Below are 23,486 nucleotides of genomic sequence, written 5' to 3'. Positions count from 1 at the left end.
AAAGGAATAATAAACTAATGTGTTAATGGAACTTTAATTTATCCTTATCCTAAGAAAGCTGTCAGCTGGCAAAAGAGATCCAAGACACAGAATGACTAGCAGGTTTTATTTTACCAAGCTATGCTAGAAAAAGGAAAACATACAAGATTTTCAAAGGACAAATAAAATACAATCTTAAGTTTACATTTCAAAACATTTCCCTGAGTATACCAGTTGGCAAACAAGTTTGGCAGTATTACCAAATAACTTTGTATATTCTACATCTAATGTTACCACTATTTAGTCAAATAAATGTGATCAGAGCCATTCTCCTATTTTGTAAGAGTAATGCTGAGCTTAAATGGGAAAAATAGGGTTCTGGGCCAGGATTCATGTTTATTGAGGCAAGAGTTCATTTAATGGAATTCAAGGTTTTAATATCATGTAATTAAATTTATGTCAACACAAACCAAACACACAATGTCAGTTCTGTTACTGCAGTGACAGCTGACCCTTGCTCTCCAGGGAAGCCCTTCTGACTTAAAGGGCACTCCAAACTGATGAATCTTGGCACTCTCTGCACACTCACTGTAGTTAGTGGAGTTCACATACTTAGAGCATCTGTCCAGAATGAACTGGCAGTAGGATGGACTTGTGTCTTTGTGATTTTGACTTTTAAGAAAGCCTTATTTAAATGTGAAGATGCAAATATTTATTACATAGCCTTAGAAGATTATTTGATGGTGCTTTTCATCATAATATTGTTGATGACTTTTACTCCAAATCTTTTCAGAAGTGGTCTTTCCACATGCACCCAAGCAGCTTTCAAGAGGGAATGCAAGACTAAACATTCTGTTTTGAAATACTGTATTTGTTGTGTGTTTTGCAATTTAGCATACATAATTTCAGTTTTGCTAGTGATTCAGAAAGCTTTAACACTTATTTAATTAGCCTAAGCTTGGTAATTCAGCCAATGAAAATGAAAATGTTTAAGTTACATTAATTGAAAACAATGTAACAGTTAATTTTCTGAATGACAGAGCAACATAAAAACCAAACTTGAGTAATGCTATGATTAATTAATTGATTAGCTAGTTCCTGTTGAGAAATTATATTCAATAAGAGTCTGTCAATACAAACTGCTATCAATTGCCACTTTATGAAGTGCCAGGAATAATGGGTTCAGGTGCATATTAGAACTAGTTGTTACGAATGCCAATTTACAGCAGAAAAATGGATTGTTTATCATCTAATTTAATTTCAGGCAGCTAACTTACTTGTAATAACTCATTTTAGCATTGAATTTTCAAGAACTTGAGTGTTGTTAAAAGCAGAAGCTTGTTGTAATAAGTTTGCAAATTTAAATTATTCTGTAAATAATTTAAAGCAGCCTATAACTCAATTTTGCCGTTGATTACTTGGAAGATAGTTAGCAATTGCATTCAACATTCAGACACCCCCATTCCTCCCACTGGCAGCATGTTTCATTACAAATGCTTCCCTACTGCTGCAATATTAGACCCAACTCTGTGCTTTTACTAACATTGAGAAAGATGCAGCATCCAATGTTGCTTCTGGCCAAGGCAACCAAAATACTTTGTGGGGTCTCTCAGGTCATGCATGCTAGCAAATATACCAAATATGGAGGCATTTACTGCAATTTATTTCAGCACATCTGGACAGTTTGATGTTCAGATCCTGAAGAAGAAAATGCAGAGAACAGAATTCTGCTCACAGGTTCATAAGCAGAGTGAAAGGAAGTAAAGTTGTTCTGGTTTGGAGCAAGGGAGAGGTTTAATGCATCCTATGCTTTCTCCATCCTATTTCTGAAGTCTTTTAGGTATTTTATGGCAACTGCGATCAAGGAAAGTTTTAAGAAAAAACAATCTACTTGGAGCCTTTGAAAAACAATGCAAAACAACAATTTCTTAATCGCTTCTAGGAGGTTGTCAGGACAAAGCTGTTTAACACGGACAAAAAGACCTTCCCCTTCCAAAATTCAAAAACCCACTGAGCTCGTTAGCACTGCCCAAGTACAAATGTGCAGTTACTTTATAACAATAAACTAAGATGACATAATTATTTAAGAGTTTGTTAATCTGCATAAAGCATTATGTCTAGGAACCATGCTAATCTATGTCTACAATTATATGTTCCTGCAACAGGCTGGCTTTTCTGGAAATCGATATACTATCAGCCTTTTCCTTTACTTTGCAATCAAGGCATTGAAACCAATCATGTTTCAACATGCTTGCAATAGGTACCTGACAAAGCCCACCAACTTGTACTCATACCTGTCAAACACTAGCGAGCACAAAGCTTACTGCCAGTTCCAATGACTTACTGCAACTACCTCACACTAGTACACAGTATGTTCCTTAGCTGATGCAGATCACTTTATATTTCAAAATATCTATTGTATTATTCTTCTCCTGTAATCTGCGACTTCAAGAAAGATAAACCTTAGTCGCGAACCAGCAGCAATAAAGAGTTTCAAAACCCATTTCGACTTCCTTTTAATAACACGAATTGATTTATTAAAGGAAAAAGTTCAATAGCAAAGTCTTTGAAATGCCACCTCAAGAACAGGTCAGATTCTTACTTCCTAGCTTCTCTTTTACAGCATGACAGGCTGTCTGCTTTTTGCCTCATGACTTTTCTCCTTATGGGAGCTCCCATGGATCATTTCTGTTAGCAAAAAGGAATCCATTGACTAAGCCTATCTTAGGGCTAACAGACTGAGCTTCTACTGGGAAAATGCTGCAGGCTGAACACAGGTATTGACCAACCTAGTTAAAAATATAATAGCACAGAACCAGCACTACGCTAGCATCGCTGTTTAATTAGATTTCACACAAAACTTCTCCATAAGCGAGGAAGTATTTTAGCTTTAGCTTCAAGTCAGACTAACAGCAGAACATTTTACTTCGACTCAATTCTTGTTTTCTACAAGTCTGATACTTCCCTCCCTGACAATATTTAACTGGATTTTCTGAGATCCTCTTGCTCTTACTGTTCCATGAACAGCTTCAGGAAGTCACTCTGTCTGTTCCATGATCATTTTGGAACATCCTAAACTGCTGTCAGCATAAAGCAGAGCAAGGACAGATTACAGAAGCTCATTTCAGAAGCAGACCATTGCAGAATAGGTATGACTTCACACATTAACATTGCAGAAGTACTACTGAAACTTCTAAAAATTCAATTAAAAAATCCTGTCAATTAGAGAATTGTTTAGCCCATGTTCAAAGAGCCTTTGGTAATAACAGAAATAACCCTTTGCCTGGAGGATTGCTTTTGAACCAGACTGTTTCAGTGTTTCACTGTATTGATCCACAGCCATACTGACACAAATGAAGAGGCAATCAGACATGGAACTTCTTAATCTAGTTTCATTATCAAAGGTAATACCTCGTGTACCTGTGCTGTCAGGAATCAAGTGGTTATTCCCAACCCTGTCAGCAAGTGTTTGATACCTGAAAGGCAGGGAGGAAATATGGCATTTGAGTTTTTCCTTTTAGGGGGAGGGAAGGAAATTATTCTCAATTAAGAGTTTATATATTTATTCCAGCCACACTTAGAGGGTTCAAAAAACTACCCATATTCACTGAATCAAGACAATAGTGTCATAGACTTAAAAAACCCCACACTCCTCCCCCACCCTGTGCCAGTAAGTCATAAACTTAATGTAAACCACTTAATGCTTCAGTTTTGAAAATAAGTTGTTTGGAAGAACTTTTCAGGAAGGAACTGTGGCCATAATTCTTTAGTTTACTACAACGGTCTGCAATTGCATCAGAACAAAAAAGGTACTATTCCAAAGTTTGCAAGGCATTACCACATAACTGAAAAAAACAGTAGTAGATGTTAATTTCAGTTCAACACCAGAATTGATTGATCCAAGTAATAATATACATAAAAATACAGGCAGGTTATAATAAATTGTATTTGTGATGAAGTATCAACTAGTATTTCTATTGGCATCCTATGACAACTGATATTTGATTCGATACAATCCATTACTTTAATCATTATATGGTAATAAAACCTTTCTAATAAAGCTTTCAGATGATAAGTAACATTGATATGTAAAAGACTGTTACTTACCATTGATAGACACTATGTAGCAGGACAACTTTAAGGAAGATGTATGCATCACAATACATCTGAATGCAAGGTCTACCTAGACACAGGATGTTATTCATCCTTGAGGGGGAACTGGGAAACAGTAGCAGATGAGTGCAGTGATGCTTTTACATGGCATTTGTAAGATCGCATTCATTTTTGACCAGAGTCTTACCAAGCATGAAGCATTAACAAAACCATACCAGCTTACGATCAACTCTCAGATTTCATCCTTTGGCTCCAGTCCTAATCCAAACAAGGAAGACAAGATGAAGAACTGCATTGCATTCAAAGAAGAGCTCCAGAACAATCTGCAGCCTAGGAAACATGCTTTGCAACATGAAGAACTCAATTTGCTTTAATGAACAACTTTTAAAAGACTATTAAATCAAGATCTACAAGTATCAATAAAAGTACAAGACTCAGACCACTTTAATAGATGAAGGCAAACAAACTTAAGTGGCTCTTAAATTTATCACAGCTCAAGCTGATGCCTTATTTTCAGGAGACACAAAAACAGGTGAAAAAGTATTAACTATTGGAAGACTGTAGATCCAGATCCAAAAGTCAACTGTGACTGGACTGAACATGTGTAGAACTTAGATACCTATTCCTATAATGCTCGTCTCCCACCTCAAACAAAAACAAAAGAACAACCCACAAAACAACATCTCTGCATTATTTCAAAACCAAATAAAATCCTGTTGCTACATAGAGAAGCTTTCACACATTCAGAGTTTACTGCAGTCTCAGTAGAGTTAATGGCTTCAGTGTTTATGTCGTACATAAGCACATGTGGGAATACTAAAGTATTCCTCTGCTCAAGTGTCCTACAGAACAATGAAAACTTCAGAATTAACCAGGCCAGAAGAAAGTACAGTTTTGTAACCTGTTGTTAACATATTACTTGGAAGAGGATTTTTTTATACTACCTTGAAGGGCAATTCATGAACTACACATTAGAAGAGTACAATTGGATTAAAGGCTTGGACATCACTTGGCACAGAGATTAGAAAACCCATACCCAATATCTTCCATCTCCCAGGACAGCAGTCGAGGTCACAAGCTTTTCTCCAGCAAGCTTGCTGTGATCAAGAACCCTTTTCTCTACAATAGCAGAGTCACAACTATGACAGGAAGTGACAAGAGCAGCCTTACATTTAGGTCATAGTGATGATTCCTTGTCTCTGTTGGCTGCTAATGGCCTATAACAACCATGTCTTATATTTTCAATGACTGTTTGAGGCACTGAACTACTATGCAAAGTATAAACACAGCAGCACTCTGTTTTTAAATGCAGAAGCACGAGCACCTATCTCTATGAAACTATTTTTACATGCAAATCTTGACTTGACACAAGAAGGTTTCTGCCGCCTGTTTTGGGTGGTTTTGAAGAGGTGTCCCTTTTCAGTATTCCCTGTGGGCTCTGCTCCACACATGGCTCTGGATTCACTTCTGAGTCAGACATCTGAAAATGTATTACTACAGCAATAGTCATTACAATAGCAAAGTCTTTGGGGAGACATTTATCCCAACACTTCATTCAGGGTTTTTACAACATATTTCTGAATGAGTTCTAGTTAAGTCTCGTATTTTTAGGAAAAGCTGTAGTAATTACGGGGTTGTATTTTATGGCTTCTGTCATGCTGAAAGCCATATCTAGATTGAAGATAGAAAGGGCCAATAAAAATACTGTCATTTATGAGTAGGTCACTGGATAGGGAGCAAAAAACCACACTGAGCTTGCTTCCAATTTTTCTTTGTCAGTTTTCCTCTGTGTAAAGTGGGATGGGTATCTACTGATATATTGGAAGCATTTTTATACCTAAAGATAAAAATAAACATCATTTACTAAAAGACTGCTTCAAATAGCTACAAGGTTACTGAAATATTGAATTGCTGCAATATTTGCTTTCCCTCAAATGTTCTCATCTGCATTATACAGAATTTACTACTTAAATAATGCAAAACTATAAATCAGCAAAAGGACACTCACACTTCAGGGAACTTGACTCCATACCCCAGAAATACCACTTAGATTATAAAAATGACTCAGATAATATTGGAATAACCTCACTTTGTTAATTGTGACACTTAAACTGGAGCCTTGCCAGCATTTCAAAAACATTTTGGGTTTCATAATTAGTACAACAACAGCTCAGCTTCATGTTAAAAGTAAAGAAACATGAAGTATAACAGTGTTGATTTTCTCTGATCATGCATACACATCAACAGGACATTTCAGGCAGTGTTCATGCAGTAGGAATATTTGTTCCACTACAAAGAATACCTTTTATTCCTTTGAAATCACTCCTTTTAATTTTGATCTGTGCTCACATCATGTAACATACATATCTGTACAAATATCTGAACCCATCATGTGTATAAATACCCAATAATCCATTGCAAGTACTGCTAAATAAAACCTATGTATCATTTAAAATACAATGTCTGTTTAAGGAGTACTGTAATTTATGAAGAAAACACTAAATTTCATGCATTCATTTTTATAAGAACCCTTTAATCCTAAAAAAGAGTCTATATACTATGCAAACAGATTTTGAAAGTTTTGTGGTTTTATGGAGAGGTTTTTTGGTTTGTTGGGGGGCGGTGTGTTTGGAAATAAGCTACTTGGGTTTTATCCTTAGGATCAGTAAGAGAGTCTCATCAGGAATACAGATATCAGAATACCAAGAGTATTGATATTCTCCCCTCTTTATTCTATGCAAGGGTGAAATTCCTAGCAAACAATTATTAAGAGTCACATGTAAAAGAATAGATCTGACTGACTATTTTCAGTAAGATGCTATTGAACATAGACAGGTATACATTAATTCTGCTTTTTAACCTTGAGTTTCTAGAAGGTGAACACAAAAACATATACTGAGAGTTACACTTTCACATGAGAAATCAAACAGGGTAATACTATAGTTTTCCTATGACTAAGCCTTGATTGTGTGTCAGTCCTGCATGCAATTGTGCCTTCATCCTGCACAACACAGCTTAAACTGGTTTGTATCCATCTGTTTCAAGCTGATTGCCTTTTGCAGCGGCAATCTGCACCCGTACCACACCTCACTTGTGTGCATGTTCCCAGCTCTGTAACAATAGCTGCTCCATGGCCTTCTTACCACCGTCCCCCTCCAAAATGCAGCAGCTGTCTCACTTGCCTGTGTTACACGCATTTGTGATGACACAGAAATGCTTTGCAAAAAGGGTAGGTACTTCTATGTTCCCCTCCTCTGCTGCTTTGCAACAGTGGTCTAGATATGTTACTTACCACAGCTACTGCAATGGGCAGGACTTTGCTTTGGTCACAGCTTTTACTCACTCCCTTGCTCACTATTTCTCCTCACACAACTTTGCACCCCTTTCATTTATGGTGGGTAGATGGAATCAATTGTGTTTACCAGCTACTCAACCTATTCATGGGTTTTAGAGACTGGAACAAAATACCTTATGGTATTAATTGGCTGTTTGTTATTGAAACTCAGACCACTCATCATGAAAGGGAAAGATTTGGATCTCCACTCAATGTGGGAAGCCTCATTCCATTGCATAGATCATTTCCAAGGCCCACATATCATAAGCTCAGTGACGCATACTAGGCTTTACAAGCAGCAAAGAATTTTTAGATACTTGAGAACAATTGTTGGGTTTGTATTTTTTTTAAAAAAAAGACAAAGCTGGTACTGTTTGAGACACTGTGGAAATGACCAGAGGTGAACTAAACTGCCATTCCCTTACTAGCAGTGGGGAAGACAACACAACAAGGATGCATAGACGTCCTTTAATTCCCATGAGTAATGCCTTAGTCCTTATCAAAGTAAATACCAGTGCTGACTGCTCACTAAACCCATCAGTTTTCAAGTTTCCTCTGCCTTAAAACTTACTTTACAAGCATAATTTCTATATTATAGTCTGTGACAGAAGAACTTATAAAGGAGTATAACGTGAGAGTTCATTTGGTCCTACATGTCTGGTAATGGTTACTGTATGAAATATGAACTTTCTTGTCTGTGATGTATTATCATTTGCTTGAAATATGACTAATTACTGTTATTTGTTAGAGATAAGACAGTTGAACTTGTGTCACGCTGACTTCAAGTTGCTTATGATTGCGTGAAATTAGTGACAGTGAATTTCCGAACACAAATTTTAGAAGATTCACTATGTACCTCAATTATTCACTGAAACTTCCAACTGAGGAAGAGGGTACCAATAGTAATAATAAATTCATTATCACAATCATTGTAGAATAAAATATCTACAGATCAGAGATCTGCATTAGTATCATCAGATCCTATACAGAGGACAGTTTCTCAATTTGTAGCTTAATTCATTACTTTTGTTAAGTATTTGTATAAAATACTAAAAACTCACTTCCCAAGACAACCACTTCTTCATTTTTCAAAGCTGTTTTCTATCATGCACTCAAGAGTTTTCTCCCAAGATATAGACAAAGTAATCACACAAGTAGTTCTGTTTGTAAATTCTATCATGGTGCAGCTGACTGTAAAATTGATCCTGCTAAATTTTATGAATGTACTTAACTGCAGCTTCCTACCTGCTTTTGAGTTTGATGGAACACTTTTGGAAGGACAGACCTGCACGTGAATTTGCTTGAAAGTTTAGGACCCATATTATTTTACTCACAGCTACAAGTTAACGTATTGTAATGATTGTCATTAAATATAACTTATCCATTGGAAAAGAGACACTAGTTACCTGAGAACAAACACAAAGTGATTGCTAAGACTACTCAGAAAACAGATTGGAAGGATACTACTAAACAAGGACTTAGACTCCATGACCACCTCTGTTTTGAAAGCAATTAGAGCATTCTTCTAACACACCAACACTTTTGTTCGTATGGCTTAGTCATCTAACACGCTTAGAAGAAAGGTATTTGGGATGACTCGCTCTACAGTACCCAAGAGTACAGAATTCCTTTATCTCTAGTTGACAACCAGAGCCTGTAATAGGATACAGTTTATACTATTCAGATGTTTGTATGCATCAGTTATTTGTTAACATACCTGTTGACCTAAAATATACAGTCTAGACACTTAAGGAATGAAATGTGTCAATAAATCACAGAAAACAGATGATGCCTTTATGATGTGGCAGGGAATTTTTTTTTAATTAGCAGATGAATATACCTATTCCAAAAAGGAGTCACTGTCTATTTAAGCAAAACTTTATTATGAATAAGAAGAGTGACCTGCCTACTTCCTGAAGGTGGAAAATGGAAAAAAAGAGAAAACATACTAGGAAGAAAAGTTACATCTGCCTGGACTACCTAGTAGGCTTCAGAAGGGACACTAGCAAAAAAAGTACTAAGATGCACTAAAGAGAAATTACTTTTAGTAGTGGGCTCTCTTAAAGTGCAGCTGGCACACACAAATAAGAAAACTGTGATTAACATGTTACCAAGAAAAAGAAAAACCAAACAAAATCAGACCTAGAGAGAAAAACATCTTTCTCATTTACTCTCAGTAATAGGTACTTGAAATCTATTTTTTTGAAGAACTAAAATAGCATTGCCAATTTGTACAGCATAGAACACAGCTTTAGTACATTTCACCCTAACTTTACTGAACTCCAGGCAAGTCACTCTGCATTAAAGAGTAAGGAACAGAAACTTTCCTTTCCACAGCTCACCAGGTTTCCAAGCTGTTTTCTGTGGTCAACCATTGCTCTTCACACAAAGTTCTTCCTTCAGCTTCTCTCAGCATGACTCTGCAGTGTTTTCAGGAAAGCCTACACATTTGTTTTTCATTTGGATCTAGGCTTTTACAGCTGCTGTTTCTAATTGGCTAATTGGTCAAAGCTGAGGATAGGTAAAAGCCTGTGAGTGGGATTTTCATTAACCCTTTCTGGTTTGTTAACCTGTGAACTGCACCTAGTTTACCACAAAGCCTCCAAAAAAAACCCCTCAAAAACCTGAACTCATCTCAAGATACATGAGTCACAAACTCATAACTGTGTTTTGTAACTGCACATGCAATGCCAATATTTAAACACAATCTTTAAAAAGCACTGCACATAGTATACAAAGGTACACACTGCAACTACTAAAATGTAAAAGTTGGGAAAAAATTCTGGAATTTACAAGGTAGCAAAGGAAGAAAAACTCAAAAAATATGTCTTGCCAAGAAATATCAGCAGAAAAGCAGACACTGACCACTCTTACGTGCTGCTGCTGAAGGAAGTGTCTTTACAATAGTCCTTTGATTACACTAATGTCAAAGTTGCTATAGCTTATGCGACACCTTTATGTCTAACTTTATTCCATGCACACAAAAGAAGCCTGAGATCCTGACCAACACAGAATTCATTTTTTGCTAATGATTTTCATCTGGTTGAGTTAGTAGAGAGTACACATAGTACCCATAGGAGAGAAATAATGAGCTGGGGACCACTAGGCAAATTGGATGTAGGCAAGTCTACAGGACTAGATGGGATACTGAGGGAACTGATGAAAGTCATTAAGAAATGCTATCATTCTGACTGGTTATGGTTATCAGGTGAGGTTCCTGATCTCTGTAAAAGGCAAATGTTACACACATCTTTACGAAGGGGAAGAATAAAGATCTGGGGAAATTCAGGCTGCTCAGCCTAACCTGTGTCTCTGGGAAGACTATGAAGGAAATCCCCCTAAAAGCCCTGTCCTGGCACATGAAGGACAAGAATTTCATTAGGAACAACCAGCAATGCGAGACTATGCCATGCTTTTCTCACAGGGATAAGACAACAGGCAGCAGAAAAAAGTTGGAAGAAGGGAGATTCTGATGAGTTATTAAGAAAAGGCTTTTAACAATGTGGGCAGTCAAACCTTTGAACAGGGACCAGTGAATTTGTGGAATCATCAACCTTAGAAATATTCAAAACAGCATTGGACAGGGCCCTAAACAACCTGGTCAAAGGTGGCCTGACTTTCCTCAGGAGTTTGGCTCACCCCAGTCTCTTTGACTGACAGATGACTTTGAGAGGTTCCTTCCAACCTAAATTGTTTATGATTCTATTGTGCACGATGAATGCTGTTTTCTACAGATTAGATTTACTGCTGAATTCAAATTCAGTAAATGAAAATATTGAATTTCAGCTTAACATGAACTCTCCTAATGAGGATCAGTTCCTTGGTCCTATTAATGCAGAGTCTCCAAAACAGCTGATGAGAAGATGAGGTCTCTAGTGCTGTAAATACTCAGTTAACAAATAGCTGCATTTGTTTGTCAGAAGTGCTCACCATGTTACTATCTTAGTGATCATAATGCTGAAACAGAATGGTGCTTGGAGAAGATCTGCATACTGATGAGGAAAAGCTGGTTAGAGTTAAAGCTGGGCAAGTAGAGGTGAGCAGGGGAAAGCATTCAGAAGACCCTACAATGACACAGAAGATGTATCAAACAATGATCAACATAATCCATTGTTCTGAATAACTTTTTAAATTCTCATTCAGTCCCAGCTCTCACTAAGCAGCATTTCTGAATGCTTTCTGCTTTCCCAGTTGATTTAAAGTTGTTGCCCCACATTCTGGAAGATAATGAGTTGATTGTACTATATTCATCTCTCAGGGCAACTACAGTTCTATGATATACTTGGACATTTTAAGCTCTTTGAAAAACTATCTGAAGCAGAGTAACAGAGTATACCTCAGTAGCAAAGGCTATTGCAGAGATTGCTGTAGAAACATCAGACCTTCCCTCCACTTTTCTGTGCTGGCTTTCTAAAGAATATCAATTCAAGGTTTCAGACCTTATCCTCAAGATACTCAGGGGCTAAGACAGCACATCTAAAACACCACCTAAATGTCTGTGATCAAACACGATACATTTTTTAAAAAAATATATTTCTGCAATTACTCTGCATTTAACCATATGCACAAATCCACTATTCCTGAATAAATCCAGAGTAGGTATACCATTTCACTAGCCTAATTTTAACGGTGCTCTAGCAGATACTAATTGTACTGGATTTGGACCTAGTGCAACTCTACCTTTCTTGAGTTCAGCAAGTGAGCGATGGGAGAATGTGACTCGAGTAACATTCATGAAAAGCTCTGAAGGTACATAACAGTATATGACAGTAAGTTTAGGAGACTTTTTAATGCATATTCAATTTAATATGTTTGGCTGGCTCTGTTTATAACAAAATTGTAATTTTTTTTTGTTTTAAGATGATTTAAAAATATTCTTCATGCAAAACAGCCAAATATACACTTTATGGCATCCATATGTCCACATCTCGCTGGATCTCATTGCCAATGTCATGTCAGTGCCTCTTGGTATATTTAGTGACAATCTTAACCAGTGTCCTACACTTGTGTGTTTTGTGTTGCAAAACTCAAATTACGTTTGTGAGTCACTGGATAATGCTTTTCTTTTCTGCACATAAACTGATATTTAAGTGTGTTCAGAGGGTACATTTGATTACTTCTGATACCTACAATTTGAAAAACTTCTCAGTATAAAATAAATTGCTTGTCTACTTTTCCAAAAGGCCAGTGGTTTTTCCTTTAATAAGCACTGAGTTGTTTGTAGAACAGAATAACTTTATTTATTAGCTCCAGCTGGTTCAATATTTATACATCTTTTACAAGGGCCTCAAGAGTTGAGACAAGAAGCTGACAGCAAGTGTCTCTTTAAACTTGCCAGTTTCTTAGCAAAAGCTAGATAATAAAGGTAAGAAAAAGGTCATCTTGGCAAGGATGTACCATAAGGAATAGCGCTTGGAAAGGCAAAATGCTACTTTAAATATAATCCCAATAACGTGAATATATACCAAAGATGAAAAAGGTAAAATTTTATTCATGCATATCTGTTAAAAACTTTACTGCTTCACTTTAATGAACAATAATGTTTTACATTCTTTGTTATAGGAAGCTCTAATAGATTTGTAAAGTACTCTACACTTATAACTGGAAATGTTCACATATCACAAATACTGCTTACTTTTTAAAGTAGTTCTTGTAGAGATGCCCCTGATACAAACTTACCGATCTTCCCAATTTCACTGCAGTCTAACTGCCTTTGTAACTTCTACTTTACTGCAGTATACCATTCATAATCTTTTCATTTCCAAAAGAAATTGTACAAGGAGAAGGCTCCTTCAGAACCATTAAAGAATCATACCATTGGGCCCTAAATCCTGATTGAGCCCACTTATTTTTCAAGTTCTAATATGATGGTATTTTCTGTAATAAAAAAATTGTTGAGATTATTACTGAAACTAATGCCACATGCAATGTTTCTACCTCTGCTTTGCTAAAGCCAGTGAATGGAATACGTGCCTTGTAACTTATGTACACAGCCTCCCCATAGCCACTTTGAAATTTTGGGTTCCTCACACCAAATAAGTAATCTACTCTGCCTGTAATTGCTACCATACTTTTCTAAACAGTGTGAAAGAGGAAACTGCCTCTCATAATATGCAAGGGGAAAAACAGGACTCCTCTTCAGTGAGAACATAGGAAACAAGGAGGAATGCTATGCAGCATGCTTATATTAAATTGCCCTGGCTCTGATGATGGGCACATAACAAGAGCGGGACTCACATTTGCCTTTTGTAGGGTAGAGTAGACATCAGAACAGTGGTCCTGATCCAGCTAAGGACAGAGCTGAGTTTCAGAATCTACTCAGTCCAGGAGGCTCATGGTTTACCTAAACAGGAACAAGCTCCATCCTTTTTTCTGAAATTGAGCCACCACGCAAACAGAAAATCAAGAGCCATGATGCCCAAAGCGCAGCAGGCAGAACCAAAGTTAGACACCAAGATGAAAGAGCATACTCTGGAGATCTGGATCCTGCCCACTGGGAACATTTTGTACCTGCCCCCTTCCAGAGGAGTGTCCAGGACATCCAACACATCAGAATCCCTCTGATCTGTTCTCCTTTCACCACATCATTAATCCACTCTTGTAGCTGCAAAAATAAGGGTGTGCTCCCATGAGATGCCTTGGGCTATGTAGGTGTAGACCCGTCAGGCTCAGTGCTTTCTTATCTCATGGACAAATGCTACTCTCATTGCACTGTTGTGTGAAAGGTTGCCATCTTCAAAATGAGTTTAGCTGTAGTCCTGACCAGACATAATATTTCAGTCTCTTCTGTGGACTCAGGCAAAACTGAGCTGCTCTGCAGGGAGATCTGGATAGGCTGGAGGAGTGGGCCAGCAAGAACCTTACAAAGGTCAACAAGGAGAAGTGTAAGGTCATGCACCTGGGAAAACATAATCCGGGAGTGCAGCACAGACTGGGATCCACCTGGCTGGAGAGCAGCTCTGTGGAAAGGGACCTGGGGGTCCTGGTGGACAGGAAGCTCAACATGAGCGAACAGTGGCTGCTGCGGCCAAGAAGGCCAACAGGATGCTGGGTTGCATCAAAAAGGGCATCGCCAGCAGAGAGAAAGAAGTCATCATCCCGCTCTACTCAGCGCTTGTCAGGCCACACTTGGAGTCCTGTGTACGGTTCTGGTCCCCGCTATACAAAAAGGATGTGGACAGGCTGGAAGGGGCCCAGAGAAGGGCCACCAGGATGATCAAAGGCCTGGGAAGCTGCCATACGAGGATAGGCTGGGAGAACTGGGTTTGTTCAGCCTTGAGAAAAGGAGGCTCAGAGGGGATCTCATCACCATGTACCAGTACTTAAGGGGTAGCTACAAAGAAGATGGAGACTCCCCTTTTACAGAGAGTCCCATGGAGAGGACAAGGGGGAATGGACACAAATTGCTCTTGGGGAGATTCCAATTGAACACGAGAGGGAAATTTTTCACAGTGAGGACGGCCAACCATTGGAATAATCTCCCCAGGGAAGGGGTTGACTCGGCCACGCTGGACACTTTCAAGAGTCGTCTGGACAGGGTGCTGGGCCATCTTGTCTAGGCTGTGCTCTTCCTAGAAAGGTTGGACTAGATGATCCCTGAGGTCCCTTCTGACCTGGGATTCTGTGATTCTGTGAAAACTTAGCTAATAACTCTCTGAAAGCTGAGTCTGTAGACCAAGTAGGAAATTGACTGCTGGGTTGAATAGTCTTGGAAACTAAGCAAATTGGATGGCTCTCTGAAGCTTAGATGAGGCTTAGGCATCTGCTGTCCAGGGCAGGTGTATTGCCTTCTACACAATGAATTCATACTCGCTTCAGTTTCTAATTTAGTTTGATAGAAGTTATAGAACAATAAAACTTCAGTGAAAGCCGGCATAACCTTTTAGGCTATCCAACAATACATGCAGGTTGTCAAGTTTTGTGAAGAAAAGCAAAGGCACTACACTTTTATCTCCTCTCTGCTGCAGTTTCAATATGTATTGTTGGCAGAAAGAACTGAAATTCAAGTACAGAGCTAGGAAACAGTGTGCAAGTAAAGACTCTGAAGCAAAGCTAAGGACTACAAGTTGCCAAATATCAAACACCACTACAGAGTAGCCAGTTCCACTTGGAAACATGGGAAATAGCTGATGACTCTTATTTCAGTATCTAATTCTTTTTCTTCTCCTTTCCTTTTAAAGATAGAAATGTCATACTTTAAAGATGGTAAATAACTTTTGATCTAAAACCAAAAGAAATACTAAGAAAATATGTATAAGTAGAAAGAGCAGCCTGCCAGAGAAAAGCCCAGTGAATCAAACAGAAAAAATTAAATCTGTGTGCTTTTTAGTTATCCTGATAGCATAATTATTTTCATGCTTTGGTATGTTCAGTTTAAACAATTCTTGAAAAATCTCATTGTCATGGATTTCCTATTCAAAGGCAAGATTCCCATAAGCAAGCCTTGTTCAAAGACAGTCCTAGAGGTGCATACCTTTTGGTTTGCATTCCCTGAATTTTCTCTCTACTTTATGAAATAAGATTTCGTAAAAAATGTCCTATGTTCATTAAAATTAATAATACATGTACAGTGTCATTATTCAGAACGTTTACAGACACATCTAAACACTTCTGTTGAAAACAATCAGAATATTTATTTTGATACTTTCAATTTGCCACTATGCGTCGTGTAATACAATAATTTAACAATTTCTATTCACAGCATGCCAATACCATTGAAAACATCTACATTTAGCTAGTCAGCCAAAATTCCTGCTAATTGTTCCAATTAAACGTGAAATTTTTTGGCAATTTTGTTCAACGCAAATCATATATTTCTATCCAAACAATTTCTATAGTTGTCTGATTATGCAGTACATGGGCCAAATAAATCTTGTTAAATGGAAAGATATGTTTTTGTGAAAAAACCTGAACAAAAGCAGGTTTTCAGAACAAATTGTGAATTCACAGATCCTATAGCTCATAAGCTAATAAGAAGAGGCTTTATTCTCTTGTTCATATGAAACATAAGGACATCAACCTGCATTTAGAAAAATCTCCAGTACATCATGTTTAAGGCATTCTTACAATGTCTGTTTGCCCATGAGGGTAAATTGACTTAACAGAAATAAGCAAGCAAACAAGAGAATGCAGGGATTAAAAATGTGTTTTCTGTAAATTTAGAGACTGGATACATTCCAGAACCAATCTAGAATTCTTTAAAATTTTCTTTATGTTAAGGACTCTGTCAAAACATCAAGTTTTGAGGTGTTAATATATATTTTAGCAATAAACACACACAAAAAAAATTGGTCTCTCTATGAAAAGATGATGCATCTTATTCCAGACAGCATATCTCAGACTACTTTTAGATTTCCCATATGCTGGAGGAGAAAACTATTACTTGGAAATCTTAAAATATTGTTAACTTGATTCTGTGCAAGGAATTGAACATCTATACACTTCACATTGAATAGAGTTAGTATAGACAGCACACACAAGAAATCATAGCTGTGACCAGTATGCATGAGCAACTAGAGTAGGTATTTGTTCTGAATCACAGGTTCAGAACATTCACACATTGCTGGACAGAAATTTAAAGAGAATCAACAAAAATCTTATGCAAATGTAAAGATATCTAATTGGGCAGAGCTACACAGTTGTAAGTGACCACAGACCAAGGAATTAAATTCTGTGAAATCTAAAATTCTTTTTTCATGAAAAACAGTTCATTATATGTGAAAGGGGTTATTGCAGGGACCAAACAATGCTGCTTTCAGGGAAATGCTTTCCTGTAATGGAAGAACTACCAAATGTGAATTTTGCGTATGCTATAACATCCCTCACACACAGTATCACAATAGGATACCCAAGGTGAATCAATCATTTGCAAAGAAGAGAGTAGATTTGAAGGTAGGATTTAAAATAAAGTGACTCAATATTTTAGGAGAAAGTTTTCAGATGAACAGGTCTGAGAGTGGGCAGAGAAGAATGGAGTCAGCCATCAAGGTCAAAATGTAGCACAAAATAATGGGGTTCTTGAGGCAGTGGACAGCAAATTTAGCATGATCTTTTGAGTAATACAGAATACCAGAAAATGTGATCCAATACAGATTCTTCTCTTCAGTATGAGGTGCATCATCTGACTACATGTCTCTGAGATCTAGTAGTGTAGGATGCATGGATTTTGAAAAGCTATAAAAATGGTAATGCTCTGGTTAAGATAAAAATAATTATGTCATGAATACAGAGTTCAAGGAGAATATTGAATATTGAATATTGAAGCTATTCCAGAATGGACTGGAGATCATTTTAGGCAGACCTACTGTCATGGAGAGACGGGGGTCAGAGATGACTTAACAGTTTCTGATCTTGCAAGAAAACTGAGGACATAAATCAATGAAGATAACAGCAAAAATGAAGAGAAGGGTCAGAAATATTCAGTTACAGAAAACTAATAGTGCAATGAAGGCAATTAAGGTGTTCAAACAACAGAAATGGAAAATTTTCAGAGATCCTGCAGAAGGAAGAGCTAGGTGGCAATCAGAATAATAATAAAGACAGCTGAAAGGAGAGAAGCTAATGGAGCTATGGGTACATGGCACCTGAGAAATGTTTGTCTAACCTGTCCTAAAAAGTTTCCAATAAAAGAAATTCCATCACCTCCCCAGGCAATTGCCTCCAGTGATTCAGCTTTATTATGAGAAGTTTTTCCTGATATCCAGCCGAAACCTCCCCTAGTACAATTTAAGTCCATTACACCTTTGCTGCCTGCAGTGCACACAAAGAAAAGATTGTTGCCCTCCTGATTGCTAGTAACCTTTTGCATATTTGAAGGTTATTATTTTGACTCCTTTCAACAGTCTACTCCAATTGCCTTGACATTTCCTTGTAGTTATATTTTCTAAGTCTCTGATTGCTCACATTGTTCTCATCTAGAATCTCTCTCCTCTGGTCCTCCTTGAGCTGCAGTGCCACAGACAGACACAGTACTTAGTGAAGCCCTTTCCAATGCCAAGCAAAGCTTGGCTTACAGAGGTAACATATGGACAATATGGATAATTCAAAGTTGGAATTAACAACGAGTAAAAAAACCCAACTTTGCCAGGAAAGAAAAATATTAGTTAGGAAAATTACAATTAAACTTAGGGATGAGAGGTCTAAAAACACCAACTCTTCACACATTCTAAGGGGCAGGTTACATAAAAACAATGCAACCTTTGTTTCTGAATGACACTGAAAAGAACAAATGGGGTAGGTGCCTCTAAAATAGATTTCTGGCTCACAGGCTGTATCCTACACATGGCATTACAACTTCCTCAACACTAACCACGACAAAGACAGAAACATGGATTACCCAGTTAAACTATCCTTCCCCATCCAGGAGAATGGTTTTCCCACAACTAGTGGGGGATAATGTCTAGCTATCCCAACATAACAGTAAAGAATAATCAGATTTGATTGCATTTTAAACAAACCCACTTGTATAGGGTCCTGTGCACCCTGCTCTAGGTGTACATGCTCAAGCAGGGAGGTGGATGAGATGATCTCCAGAGGTCCTTGGATAATAAATAATTAATATAGTATACTAATATCTTCTTTCAGGTTCCCAGAGTTCAGCTCCCCAATAAGCTTGTCTGAGGAACATCTGCAACTTTGTACACTATATAGCATGACTTTTTAATTAAGAAAGAAGTGCAAGTATAATGCTCTTTGATAGCTCCTGTGCCAAATACGTATTGCCTTTATGGTCACTGAAAACAAGATGACCATTCTAGGGACAATTCCATCATTCTCTTCAATAAAGTGTTATTTTCCTCCAAGGGGACTGAATTGATCATCTGACACTGAGACTAAAGTTAGGAACTGAGAATATGAAGGGGCAATCTGATGACCTGTAACAAAGGGTTGGGAAAAGTCTGTTCCTTGATATTAGACTTTATGTCATCAAAATAACACAAGTGTAATGCTGATGAAGCATACAACTAGTTTTATTTTGTACAAAATAATGAAGTATGCTTTGGTTGCACTTTCAAAAATTAGTCACTGAATTATTCGAATTAAACAAGAAAATGAACCCAACTTAACAGGGTTCATTTGTAAAGCAGGCTAAAAAGTCTTGGCATCTTATTGGCAGGAGAAACCAGCAACACAGCTTATTAGCAATTACCTAAACCCCACAAACCTCTGGTACAGGACTTCAATGTGTTTTAATAAGTAAGTCCCTCTGATTTCCATAGCCATTCTTGGTATAATGACAGCTACCGGTGTCAGTGCATACCTTTCAATTCCTCTACTCAAATGAAAAATAACAGCCGATCTTTCCTTCACACTTATGAGAAGTACCTGAAATTCAAAACTTAGTTAATGTACCATAAATGTTACTGCTTGCTACAGAAACAAAGCTAGATTTTATTTGGAACTAAAAGTTCCTGAGATCATCTTACCTTGTCAGAAGTAGAGAACAATCTAACATCTGTGATAATTCTACAGGAAAAGTAGTAATTTGATGGAAAAAAATATTGAAAGATTTACTGCAGGTTTTTCTGCAGAAATAATTATTAAAGAACATTGATTTGTGGAAAAAAAAAAAAAAAAGATATCCAAGTAATACTGGAAAGATATCAAATGGATGATTGTCATAAGAGCAAATTGCACTTGGGTCGTATGCAGGCAATAACACACCTGTCTTTACTCCAGCAGATGTAGCTCATTAGATGCTGCTGTCCAGAGACTTAGCATGACCATACATTAGAGTTTACAGTGTTGCCCACATTATCTCACAGGCCTAAAGAAAGAATCTGTCCCTGTTTCAGAAAAAATCATGGGCTCTGAATGAACTGAAAAATGCGCAGGAGTTAGGCAAAGAAGGACAGAAGAAACATATTTATTACTTTTCACTTAATGTACAGATTAACTACTATGACTGTCAGCAGCACAGTGGAAGTGACTCTTCAAAAGTGATTTATATTTTGGAGAAAAAAAGTTGCCTAAAGGGTGCTTAGAATATGAAGATAGCCTAAATGATTTAGCTTTTGGGATATACTGAGCAGCAAAAAGCAACCAGGTCTGGAAATGGCTTAGATGTCTAGAAAAAATAAATGAAAGGAATAAAAAACATTTTAACACTGAGGGCACTGAGTGTCAAGAAGCATTGTATCTATTGATCTATGATGTTACTTTAATTTTTTATGATTCTGGTATTGAAAAGAATATGATGGTATCACAAAATATCAAAATATTCTCAAACTCTCTGGGTAGGGTGCTTCTGGTGCTTTCTTGCTCTGCTCCTTACCAGCCTGTGAGACGCGAAACTCTAACAAGGGGACCTTAGGAATTCTTTCTCTTCTTTTATCTGCCCCGGGACACCGCTCACTTCACTGCAGCCCCCCCTTGGCTGTTCCCCTCTTGGGATCCAGAGGTTCACTGCCTTCCAGACTTCACTTCCCCTCCTGCAATGGAATAACTTTAGGCTGCTCTTGTTCTTCCCAAGAGGGAGCAGGAAGAGTGTGGGGTGGCCTTCCTCCAGCCTCACCTTCCCTTGTAAGAGCTCAGGCAGATTCCATAACTTCTACGTAAGAAACTGACAATCGTAATGGAAGCAGATGAAGATGCAGATTAGGTCTGGCATGGGTCAAATAGGATAATTGTGCGCAAGATTAGTATCATGAATATCATGCAACAGCAGGACTAGGTATTGCTTCATAGAGTTAGAATTAGGATACTACTGTTATCAATATCATTAGCAAGGTGGAGGTTGACATGATACCAAGACAGAAGGAGGGCAAGGGAAAAACTGTTTCATTTCTTCTGTGTTAAGTTTAAGCTGACTAAGATATTTAATAGTTGACATAAGACCAGCATCACAGAACGGGTGACAAGATGAGACTTGTTAACATCATGTTGTGATTCAGTTACACAGAAAGGCAGCCTGAAGAGGTAAAGATTGATGAATAACTTGGTTTAAATTGGGAAGAGCAAAGGTAATTGCCAGTGCCTGAAAACCCACTCAGAGAGCAGGAAACAGGAGGAATATGATGCAGATTAAAGTTTTTTGAAGGAGTTAATATCAAGATACTGTCATTTCATTGGCAAAACATTAAGAAAGGTGGACTGGCTCCAAAGCAGAAAGAGAGCCCAAATAACAAAGATTCAACTCTCTTCTGGAATGTTTTCAGGATTTTATTTTAATCTGTTGCAAATTGCTGCTGACTGAAAATAGACCCAAATATTACCAGTTGTATTGTAAGTACCTAAACCAGGCAATCATTTTAAGCACAGTGTTCATACTCTTTTAGATATGCTTTCCAAACACTGGGCAAAAAGTACCTTACTACTGCAAAGTAAAACTCTGCAGTGAAACAGTTGCTCTGGATACTTACAAATAAAAGCACATAATAAAACAAGAGCTAACCACATGGCACACTGGAATTACCATGTAGATAGTCATATGAATACTGACGTGTACCAGACCATCAGTATTAATATAGAACACCAGCTGTACAAAATCACCATCATGTAAGCCAGGCGATATTAATGAACAGCAGTCTTACTATGCAGTTGAATGGGAGACTTACAGTAATGTCTGGAACAGTTCAATGGCATTACACTGTGCCCAAAGAACCCACGGATCAATAAAATGCCATTGGAAGTGCCAGAATTATTATGATGTCAATAAAAATATACTATTAATGTCCGAAGTATTAGTGAGTAACACACAATCTCAATAAAAGTATGTGGTGAGGGAATGCGGTGCACCATCATTAAAACTGGAACCCCTGTATATCAGTGCAAGATCTCTGCAATGCTGGTGGAACATTCCGAAGAGAGTTATTCATTCCCCATTTTTACTGTAAGATCTCTAACTTTAAAAGATCCCAGTGGGCATCAGATACCACAGAATGATTTAAAAAGTTTAATGATTCTAACTTAATACAAGAAAATGAAGTTATAGCTACTTCATGCTATCCTATTGTTTAAGCATCGCATCCTGGAAAGACATGTGTGATCCAAATTCCCTTCAGTCTGAAGAGACCTGAGAATGACAAACAGAATGGCAACAACAACTTTTCATGTCCTTTCGCAAATTGAGGATAGACCAGGAATAGAAACTTAATATAGCTCTTTCTTACAGAATATACATCAAAGGGCAATCAATAACCTGAATCACATTCATTTAATCCTCAGCACAATGCTTTGTTTTGATATAGATCAGCATATTGTAATTCCAAGGAAACTTTGAATGGACTTCATTCTGTGTATAACTATGTATTAATTAGGAAAAAACACTATGGATTCTGAATACTAAACAATTACTAGAAAATGTTAGGCTAGAAAGAAAAAGCTAATAAAAACTAAAATATAATTAAAATATTTTAGCATCTACCTCTTTTAGTGCTAAATAAAAGATATGAGAAAAGGAAATGTGGCAATTAACTTGTGATGTTTACTTCTAAAGTTTAATTAAATAATCAGTATGTACAAAATTAGAGTTTGGATGCCTCAGCTTCCACTCATTGCTTCCCTCTGAAAAGACAGCAGAAAAAATGTTCCCAGATACCAGTGTAGAAGCAATGAAATCACATTCAGAAAAAGTTAACTTTTAACTACTGTGTAATATGTCCTCAGCCCAGGGAGCTGGAGAGGTCTTCTGTTCCAAGAGAAAAGGAGACCGAGATACGGTGATATTGGTGAAGAATGTGTATTTGGTCAGAAAATGACAAAGCTTCTTCAAAGACATACGGCATTTTTATTCACTATTACAAGTATTTAAATTATGCCAGCAAGAACAATTGTGATTGCTTCCTATGCAGTAGCAGCACAGAGCGCCTCAATTTGGTAAGTACTCAGGAGCTGTTTCTTTTTCTTTCTGCTATGAATCTGTTTTTCACATTGCTCACTTCTCCATGAACCTTGGAGATTTGATACAGTGTATTTAATCTTCCAGTGAAAGAGGCTATTGAGAAAAGTAAGAGAAGCTTTGAATTTAAGAGGAATTGGCAGCAGTGAAAAGAAAAGTACAATCTTGAAAGATTTCAGAGCTACCACACCTCGTTCCCAGGTCCCACCATAAATAAGATAA

At 37.4% G+C, this 23,486-nt stretch overlaps 1 protein-coding gene across 2 annotated transcripts in view; it reads right to left on the bottom strand.

Moving 5' to 3' along the window:
- Nucleotides 1-23,486, bottom strand: part of ATRNL1 (attractin like 1) — a 524,212-nt gene that overhangs the window by 106,458 nt on the left and 394,268 nt on the right. The window lies entirely within an intron of this gene.

Source organism: Phalacrocorax carbo, chromosome 12, assembly GCF_963921805.1.
Source record: "Phalacrocorax carbo chromosome 12, bPhaCar2.1, whole genome shotgun sequence".
Classification (NCBI taxonomy): domain Eukaryota; kingdom Metazoa; phylum Chordata; class Aves; order Suliformes; family Phalacrocoracidae; genus Phalacrocorax; species Phalacrocorax carbo.
The sequence above is the reverse complement of the archived record's forward strand: the minus strand, read 5'-3'. Positions and strand labels throughout refer to the sequence as shown.